The following is an 11,183-nucleotide window of genomic DNA, read 5'->3' on the forward strand; positions in this document are numbered from 1 at the left end:
TAATTTTTTACTTACCAAGTAGATAGTTGGCTAATTTGGATAAATAATAAACCTTTATTAAAATTGATTTAAAAATTCAATTTGAGCTTAACTTTTATTGTATAAATTAAATTCAATTTAATTTTAATTTTTAATTTGTTAGAAAGAAAAAATTTATGTTTAAATGAAAGTATATTTCAATTCAAATGATTAATTTGATTTAAAATAAAATGAAAGTCAAAGATATTAACTTATGTTTAAATTAATAAATTATGTTGACTTCATAACCATAACTTTATTATTGTATTTAAATTAAAGATTACTCTATTTTTTAAATTAAATTCAATCATGGACATGAATTTCTTCAAACAAAAAAATAAAAGAGCGGCGTTTGGAGGAAGATGGAATGCCTCATGGATGGAAAATTTAAAAAGATGGAAGAGGAAGTGGAAAAAAAAATAATCTATCGCTTAAAATTTTAACTATAAATTAGCTTTTAAGCATATAAGACATGAATTTCTCTACTCAACAATAAAAGGGAAAATTGGTTCGGTCGAAGATGCGGCTTGGATGGCGAAATCATTTCAAAATGAATGGAAATGTTCTATAATATAAAAGGAGGCATTATGCGAATTGATACTAAGAAATTTACAAAAAAGCTCTTGATACTAACTTTTATAAATGCAGAAATATTTTGCCCTCGATAAAGAATGACTGGTACCCTTAAGACAATTAAAACCAACGCACTCTCTTAAATAAAAGATATCCGTCCACCATCTATTTAAAAATTTAAAGCGCTGAGATCATTATGGTTATGCGTACATTAGAGAGCTTTCCGTGTAACTTCTCTTACAGGCCCAAATCTGCTTAAGCGAAATGGGCTTGAATAATGGATTAATCGCGGTTGGCAATGAGACCCAAACCCAATCGCTGTGGGGAGACAGAAAGGTTTTTTTTGTAACTTCCATGCAATGATGAAATTTCAAGGGTTATGAAAGCTTCCATGAGTTATGGGGTGACTTTTAGGCTTACGGATGTGGGAGGGAGTTCAATGCGTCTCTGGAATGCGAGGAGCTTATGTGTATCAGTCGTTGCATTGTATCTAGGAACCACACATTAAAGTACTCAAATTGCGAGTTAAGGCTCAAAAACACACAGGAAGAGAGTGTGGTATGTGAGTTGTGTAATTCTTATTTCTAAGTCCCGTGTGTAGTACCTTTAGCTTTTAGAGAATTCTACTCTTTCTCTTTGTCATTCCGTTGTATACTTAGTCGTGAGGCACGCGAAGGTCCGGGCACCTAGCAATCAGGACGAAGGGCTTGCCCCATTTTCGACGCAGGAGGGCGGGCGACCGCACGACTTTTGCCGAACAGAAACAGCTAAGGCACTGTGACAATTTGCTAAAAAAATCATTAATATTTTAATGAATTACTAATAATTTCATCCGAGTAAAAAAAAAAATTTTCTCTTAATAATGATAATCTGGTGGGTAGTAGTTTTTTCCAATTTAGGAAATGCTAAAATTATTTTATCTACTCTGCTGATATTATTTTTGAACTATCCAAACTTAAAACTTGAATGATAATAATGTGAATACTTCAGTTAGTAAAAGTGAGAACTATCGACATATAATACAACTTTGAGACAAATGACCCTTAAAGAGGGAAAACAGTGAGTTGAAGTAATCAGAAGGGATATAATAATTTCCAAAAAGGTTGTTTTTTTTTAACTTATAGATTATTTCTGCAAATAATTATTATAGGTGGACCATGGGGATATAATTATTAGGACACATAATGGCCTTAATAAATATTTTTTTTTTTAAAAAATTAAAGATCTCATAATGGATGCACATCGATTTGAAAGCTGAATAAAAAACAATATAAAGGAAATATGTTGTGTAAATAAATTAGAAAGATAAAATTTTTTAAGAATAAAGTACAGTATGCTTATATATTAAAAAAATTAACATTAACAGATTATTGGTAAAATATATATAGCTTTGATGGGCCTTACCCTTGCAAAAACAAATTAAAATTTTTAAACCTCATTAGGGGTCATTGCTCTTTTGTTCGTGTAAATAAAGTTTTTATATAAATTAGTGAAAATAGAACGGTGAATTGGTTGGCAATTCTTGTATTTGAAAAGATTTGTGTATTGCGACAAAAAAAAAAAAAAAACTTTGAGCTAATCTATTTTTCTTCTAATTTTTAAAGAAGTTGTTTAAATAACCTCGTTTTATTCCGAAAACTATTAAGTTGTCAGAACCAACGGGATTTTTAATATTAGAATAATTATCTATATAGCTCTACAAAATTTCAAAAATATATTTATTATTGTCTATATTTTTTTTCTTTTTAATATATCTCGGTACGATGTGTTTTACTCGTTGTATTCTCAAAATATTCCTACAGTTAATCATCGAGTTAACTTGGCTTTGAAATGTAAGTTAAATATCTATTAAAGTTTCTAAAAAAATCAAAATATACTTTTTTGTCCTTAACTTAAGGGCCAAAATAAGAAATGTTGGTGTAATAGTAGAAAGTATATTTTAGAAATTGACCAAAATCAAACATATTTTTTATACTGCCTAACTTAAGGGCAAGTGGTTTGGAAGGATATATTTCTGAAAGACAAAATGAATAAGTTTCTACAGATAAACAGAATGTATCTGCTAACAGTTTATTAACAGAATTTATGCTCTGAGGAGCATATTTTTAACATAAGTTAGAACGTAAAAAGGTTATTTTCCAATATTAAGCCTTTAAGCGAAGGTAAATCAGAAAGTCAGAAGACCTTTCCAAAGTTAATACAATTGTCTTCTAAATTTGTAATCAATACTCTTCCTTTGTCGCGGTCTAGAAAAATGCTTGAATTAAATGAGGAGTAAATTAAATTAATGCTCAGGAGCACGTACTATAATTGAATATATAGAATCTTTCTACTCTGTAACACATGATAAACAATCGTTATACTTTCAAAAAAATTTAAGCTAATAACTTTAATATTTATATTCGACAATCACTTTCCTTAGATGTCATATCTAATCAACCCACAATGTACATAAGAAAAAGAAATTTTTTTGGGGGCCAAATTTGGGCCAATTATGTACTAACACTATCTTTTACATTCATCAAAAAATTAAAAATGTCATATAGAATTTCGCTAATATGTATCAATTTTTGTTATAGTGACTGCAACTTTCTTTAGAAGTAAAAAAAGTAGCCATTATTTAAATTTATTCCCTGTTTCAAAAGAATAACCGTTACTATTCAAATTCACGCAGGTGGCACCTCCTCCACTGTTACATATTAAAAGTGCCTGCACCGGAGTGTATACATATATTCATAAAGGCAATTTATAGAATATAATTTAGATTATATAAAGTGTTTATATTAAAAGTATATGTATCTCAAAAAAAGGCCTTTTTGCATGAAAAAATCACTTATTTTTGGGTTTTTTGCAAACGGGCCACCTTTTTCGTTTTTGCAGATGTCGGCACTATAGTCGAGCAAAACTGACCAAAAATACCCTTATATATTTTCTCTCTCCTTTTTTTTTCTCTCGTCTCCTTTTGTCGATCGTCGCCTCGGACGCCCAGCCCTAGACCGACTCCCCTCTCTCCTCCTCGTCCTCGCCCACCACCCCTACCGCCGCCAGCCGCCCCTCGCAAGTAGAGGAGCGACGGCGTTGGTGAGAGGGTAAATGAGCGGGCTGCGGCGGAGCAACGCGGCGGATAGGTGCGGAGCATGGCCCCGAGCTTCGCGCTTTCTCCGCTCGTCGCAGCCGCGGCGCTGCGCGGCTCGTCGACCAGTGCAGCGGCTCCGGCCAAGGCCGATCAACGCGCAGAGGACCACCTTGAGCAGCTACCTCACATGCGCCGACGAGGCTTTTCGACACCACCGCCTCGAGATGGGGCTCTGGGGCTGTCGCCGTACGCCGACGCCGGCCGAGGCGTTGGCGGCGGCGTGTAAAACGTCTCCTCGTCGATCGACGACTCATCGCGTCGCCGCGCCCGCGGAGCCACCGCGGCGGGAAGGCGCCCGTCAGCGGAATACGAGGGAGCGAGGTCCTCCGCAGCGAAGGAAGAAGAAGAAAATGAAAAGACCTGCGCGTGTTTCTTCTCCGTCGGCAAATGGTGTAATGGTGTAATGGTCTTGTAATGGTGGTAATGCTGTAAATGGTGTAAATGGTGTAATGTGTAATGGGTGTAATGGTGTATGGTAATGGCTGTAATGGTGTAATAAGTAATGGTGTAATAGTGTAATGCGTAATGGTGTAATGGTGGTAAGTCGGTAATGGTGTAATGTGTAATTCTATCGCTCTTTTTTTCTCCACTCAGCCGCCGTTCTCTATCGAGACCTCATCTGCGCCGTCCCTATCACCGGCGTTACCGAGACCGCCACCCTGCCTCGCTCCCCCGGCGGACCCGCGCAACTCCACTCGAGGCCCCACGGCCTGCTCATCTCCGCCGCCGGCCGGACGGGGGTCGCTCCGGCCGACGGCCGGAGGAGGGGCCGTGGGGGCCATCGAGGGGTGCGGCTGTCGCCGGGGGAGCCGATGAGGGGTGCGGTTCGGGAACGCGCCGGTGGATGGGGCGACGACGCAGAGAGGATTTGAGGAGAACGGTCGGGGCTCATCGTCGGCGAGAAAAAAACAGAATCGCACGGCGCGGCGGAGGAAGCGCACGTGGGGGCCGTCGAGGGGTGCAGTCGCATTCAGGGGAGCAGGAGGGTGCGCGTTCGGCCGAACGCGAAGGTATGGGGACGGGCGCAAGGAGATCGAGGAGAACGGAGACGGGCGCGGCGAGAAAAAAAACAGAACGGTACAGAGAGGAGAGAGAAAGAGGAAAAGAGAAAAGTAAATAGGGGTACTTTTGCGGTCAGGCGCGAAAAAGGGACCGAATGCCTGCCAAAAACAAAAAGGTGGCCCGGTTTTGCAAAGCCAAAATAAGTGATTTTTTATGCAAATTGGCCCCAAAAAAATTTATAACCGAAACATTGCGGTAGCCTGAAAAATCAATAATAAATAAACGAAATAATTATTTAATGTTATAAGAAATTAATCTAAAATTAAATAAATTATATGTATAGGCTTTTAAAGATATAATATAATACATCAAACAAATTATATGATTTTAATTTTGAGGACTTCATCATAGAGTTTTAAATGTTGCATGCTATAGAAATGCCACTCGTGCAGAGGCAAATTATTTCTACTGCTTTTTTTTTATTTTTTTTCATAAGTATATATATATATATATATATATCTATATATATATTAATAATATTCCAACAACAAAATTTTTACTTTATAATTTGTTGTTCAAAAAATTATATTTAATTATTTTATTATTTAGTGCGGTTTTTTTTTTTGTTACTCTGTAATTTAGAAAGTTATACTTAAATATTCTATAGTTTGATTTTTATTTCACAGTAAGAATTTAACGTTAAAGAGGGCATCGCCCTATATATTTAAAAAATTTTGTTGTTGGAATATTTTCAATAAATTAAAATTAAAATTATATAATAATTAAGTATAACTTTTTGAATAAAAGATAAAAATATGCTAAATCACCTGCATGTAAACTAAAATTTACCAGAAAAACAAAGTTACTTATAAGAGTTATGAATAAAAGGGTGTATTATTCATTCTCTTTGTGTGATCGGTGTGGTGGGGGTAGGGGTGGCAATCTAGCTCGCTGTTCGCGAGCCAGCTCGTGTTCGGCTCGGTAACAGCTCGAATACATATATTTTATATTTATATAATTTATTTAATTTATATTTATATATATAAATAAATAATTTAAATACATAATATATATTTTTATTATTTAATTTTTAGCAAAATAAAAATATAAAGTCAAGCTTAATTATAAAAAAACTCATTTATATGTAAAATTTCAACTATTAGATCAAAATCTAATGGATAAGATTTTATAAATTTATTTTTTATATATATTTAATCTAATTATTTTAATTTATTGTTCGTTGGTCAGCTCGTGAGTCAGCTCGTGTTCGTCTCGTTTATTAACGAATCGAACACAAGCTGAATTTTTTGACTCGATACTTTAACAAGCCAACCCCAACTCACTCGTGTTCGGCTCGTTTACACCCCTAGGTGGGGGTGACCACGAAAGTGACTCGAAAGTTGACCACAATCTTTAAAAGGAGGAGGAAAAGGGACCAACAAAAAAAAAAAGAAAAAAAAGAAAAAGAGAGAATGATGCATAAAAGGACTTCTTTTAGCCGTAATTACGGAATTGTACCTTATTTGTACCATCACTTTTTTTTTTAGTGTTAATTGCATATAGGTCCCCACAAATATAGTAAATTATAAATATTTCCCTATAAAGTGTGATTTTTATAAATTATTCCTGCGAAAATTTTAATATTTTCATATATGTCCCTCTGGTTTGTTACCATTAGAGAACTGTTAGAAAACTATTTGTATTTTCAATTTTGTCATCACAAATATATCCATCCAAAAGTTATAACAATATAATATAAAAGTAAACATGTCAAAAATTAATCAGGGTAAAATATTTAATCTATGGTAAACTAAACTTTTCTAATAAATTCTAACGGCATGGACATATTTGAAAATATTAGGACTTTTGTAGGAATAACTTATCAAAGTTGAACTTTAAAGGAATATATTTGCAACTCACTATGTTTGCAGGGATCTGTATGTAATTAACCACTTTTTTTTATATTTATTTTTTATTTTTTATTTTGTCTAAATTACACTTTGGTCCTCAAACTAGGAGACGTCTGATATTTTGATTCTCAAAATTTAATTGATATAATTTTTTTAAACTCAAAACTTTGTACAATAGTGTAAAAAGCCTCACAACTTAATTTAGTTGACAAATATTAATTGATGTGTCCCTAATGTGAAAGTGATGTAGTAACACATCGATATTTAGTTAACTAATTAGATTGTGATTATAATAATTTATAAAGTTTGTAATTGAAATTATAATATACTAAACTTTGGAAGCAAATTTTATAATCACAAAAATTTTGAACTTCTCTTTTCTTTTGATTAACACCTCCTCAAATCTCAAATTAAGATTTTTTTTAATATAAATTATTTGTAATAATTAAATTGAAGATCTCGGTAAATCTAATTGTTATTTATAAATTTAACTATTGAACTTGCATATTTTACCACCGTAAAACTCCAGTAGCTAATAGAATTATTAATTTTAGCAAATGTAAAATCTTAAAAAGTAATAACCAAAAATTAAAATTTAAAGAGTTTATTTCATACATACATTTTTTTGTTTTTTAATAAACCCAGTTGTCGTTTATCCAACCAAATCCAGCAAACAAACAAAGTCATCACCTGTCACATGTTTTCCACCATTTAATATTTTAAAATTATTTATTTTATCTAATCCAATATTTATTATTAATTAATTATTAACTAATTAATTAATTTTCCACTCCACATGATAGAGATTCCACACAGTAACGCGATTTGTGGGGGGCCTCATCCCAACAACTATCTCGTGAGAGCCTAGAATTAGAGTTTCTTGGATTTATAAATATATTTTATTTATACATTATTTGTATTTATTTAGAGCAGTTGATCGACACTCTAATTGCCCAGCAATTTAAATAAATAAAAAAAATTTAAACTACAGAGTAACAAAATAAAAATACGCTAATTAAATTACAAAAGAGCAAATTAAAATTTAGGTGAAAATGTATAAAACTTATCTGAACCATGGACCATTTTGAATTTTTGACTATTAAATATTTTAATTTGTTTGATCTGAATCAGCCAACAATATTTTGACTTCAAATTTGAATACATCGTTTTTCTTTACAAGTTTAGTTAATATACTGCATGCAATTTTCGTAATCATAACTTAATTAAAGTGAGAAATTAACTCTTAAATTTTGAAGGCGAAGCCTCCGTTAATTGATTTAAATCAAATAAATTAAAAGATTAAGCAGTAAAATAAAGTTCTTGAATGCTCCAACGGTAGATAGAATCCAAACGACCTACAGCTCAGATAAATTGTATATATTTCCACATAAAATTGATTCATTCATTTTCGTTCTTTCCTTCCATAGAAGAGCTTCAAATTTACAAGTAAAATAGATGGGTCAACAAAATGTTACACATTTTTTCAAATGATGATTCCAAGTTTCATATCTTTTACCAGATCATATGTGAATAAATTTTTTTTTTCCGTACCTAATTTATCTACATTCCCAGTACTTTTGGGTTACGGTTGGTCTAAAAAGTAACACCAATATTACCTACCAAAGTTTTGAAAATGGACTCACCTAACAAATATTTCAAAGATAAGAAGTCACATTAAATCACCATCTCAGTTGGCGCAAGCCTTGCTATTGCGAATAAAATACGTTGCGTGCTTTAAAATTATAACATGATAGGATCGTTTATTTCCATAAACTGATAATATATCGCACACGTTAAAATCGTTCATTTTCATTCTTTGACTCTTTGTCTCTCTCTTTCTCTCTTCCTCCTCCCCTGCAGCAGATTTTATGTACTACTATTTAAAACTTTAAATTTTAAATTTCTATATTTTAACTATTAGTTTCTAAGTTTAGAAAGAGATTTGATATTTGATATTTGATATTTAGATATTTTAAATTTCAAAATTTAAAATTTATATTTTTAAATTTTAAATTTAAAATTTAGATTTTAAATTTCAAATTTCAATTTTCAATATCGAATTTTAATTTTAAAATTTTAATTTCAAATTTTAAAAACTAAATTTTAAAATTTTTACGTTTCAAATATCTAAGTTTGGAATTTCAAATTTTAAATTTAGATTTCAATTTCAGTTTTGAAAATTTTAATTTAAAATTTTAAAATTTAGATTTTAAATTTCAAGTTTTAAAGTTTCAATTGTTAGAAATCCTGCATCCAAATGGTTTAAAAATGAAACTAACGAATTTTTTAGAGTTTCAGAATTTTCTATTTCCTGTAGACCAAAACTACAAAATATAAATTCCATAAAATTTTATAGCAGTTTTCAATGGTGAATGGGCTTTAATTTACATATTTATGTATTAGCCTCAAAAATGTCTTGAGAATAATAAGAAATTATCTCAAAACAGAACTTGGGATTTTTTTTGATATTATCCCCAGTACTATATTTGATTACCAAAATTAAAAACTTAACCACAATTAGGGATTAATTCTCATACATATCTATTATTATGCCCATTTTATCCCTCAACCAAACGCAGCCTAAAAATAATAACAGAGGATCTCTACAACTTAAGTTCTATTCTGAGTTTTGTGTCTAATTGATTGTTGGATCTGAGATGAAAAAAAATAAAACAAAAAAAGGAAAAAAAAATTACAAATTGGTTGTTAAATTAAAAACTTCTACTAGTGTCCTATGTTTTGACCAAATCCCAACTAAAAAAAGAAAACTATAAACTAAATAGAATAAAATAACCCCACATACCCAAATTGTTGGAATTTTCCAACTTTCGAGATCTTTGAGAATTGACTTCAAATAGAAGTCATGATTGAGAGGTAGAGAATCCATAAACATCCCACAAATTATAATATTAATGCATAAAAAAGAGATAATAATGGGTTAATTTCATACAGCTCCCTGCAAACATATCGAGTAACAAATATATTTCAATAAAATTTAAGTTTTCATATTTATCTTCTGCCTCTTTGTTTTGTTACCATTAACGCATTATTTATTTTTTAACAGAGAATAAGTAAAATAACATTTTTGTCATTGCAAATATATCTCTCCAAAAGCTCAACTGTTAGAATTATGAATTATGTAGAAATACTCTTTTAAAAATTTTCAACGGTTATCTTCTTCTTTTCTGCTATAATAAATAATATAAAAAATATAAAAAGGTTAACTTACCTTACGCACTAATCAGGATTAAGTATTTTTTCTATGGTTAATCATATTTTTCTAACGTATTCTAATAACAAGAGTATATTTGAAAATGTTATGATTTTTATAGAATAACATATGAAAAATTAAACCTCGTAGGAATATATCTATTATTTGATATGTTTATAGAAAACTGTATGCAATTAACCCAACTATTAGAAGAGCTAATTTCTCTTTTTGCAAAAGAAGACTTAATTATTTTGTGAATTTGAATATAAAAGAGTATTTGGTTGTTCGAAAAGTATGAAAAATTATTTTTTGAAAAAAAAGATTTTATGCAGTTACACTCTTTTCCATAATTTTTATTTTTGTGATAAAAATTCGAAAACCAAAAACACTATGTTTTCATAAAATCTGACAAAAAAAAAATTACAGAAAACTTTTTTTTTTTTTTTTTTTTCTGAACTAACTTGGCAAAAAATATTTTTTGAGATATTTTTAGACAAACAAACACGTGTGGAAAAAGTTTGGTTTCATAAAAATGAATAAAATTAGGTCAACTTTTCAAGTTCCAAGGACGAAATTGCAAATTTTAACTATACAACCAACCTTGAACAATTTTGAATGATAGGTTCAACAACTTTGATGTCTAACCTGTGCGTCATGGTACAATAAAAGGAAATAGTTTGGCACTAAATGAATTTTTTTTTTAAAAAAATTTATATTATAAATTCGAGAATGAATGGTATAAGATCTACACTGTTTTTGGAATATATAAATAGAATTTCTCTTTTTGCAAATTGTTTACATATTCATAAAATGCATGGGTGTGTAATTTATAAGCATGTATTATTTAAGAATTGAATGAAATTTACGAAGCTTATATATTTATGCATCTAAAAAAAGAAAAATTTAAAAGAAGTTGACTTGAAAAAATATTGGTAAAAACCTATAGAAGTTATCTGAATTAACTAACTGTTTCTAGAGCAAGTGGTAAAGGGCTTGATGGTTGGTACCGAGGTTCTAAGTTCGAATTTTAGTTGATTTATATTTTCAGCTAAGTTTATTTTCTAAATTAAATAAACGAAGCGGGTAGCGTACTACATATCTCTCTCTAAAAAAGAAAAAAAGTTATCTGAATTATGGATCATTTAAATCGCGGCGACTATTCAATCTTTCAATTTGTTTAAATTGAGTCGGTCAACGGTACTCTAACTTTAATTTTTAAAATTAAAATGTCATTTTCTGACTCAAATAAAAAGATTAAAAATTTTGATCGCAAAATTAAAATAGTTTACGGTTCAAATAAGTTATGTATATTTTCATTAAAGATATATATATA

This window comes from Ananas comosus, linkage group 7 (assembly GCF_001540865.1).
Source record: "Ananas comosus cultivar F153 linkage group 7, ASM154086v1, whole genome shotgun sequence".
Classification (NCBI taxonomy): Eukaryota; Viridiplantae; Streptophyta; class Magnoliopsida; order Poales; family Bromeliaceae; genus Ananas; species Ananas comosus.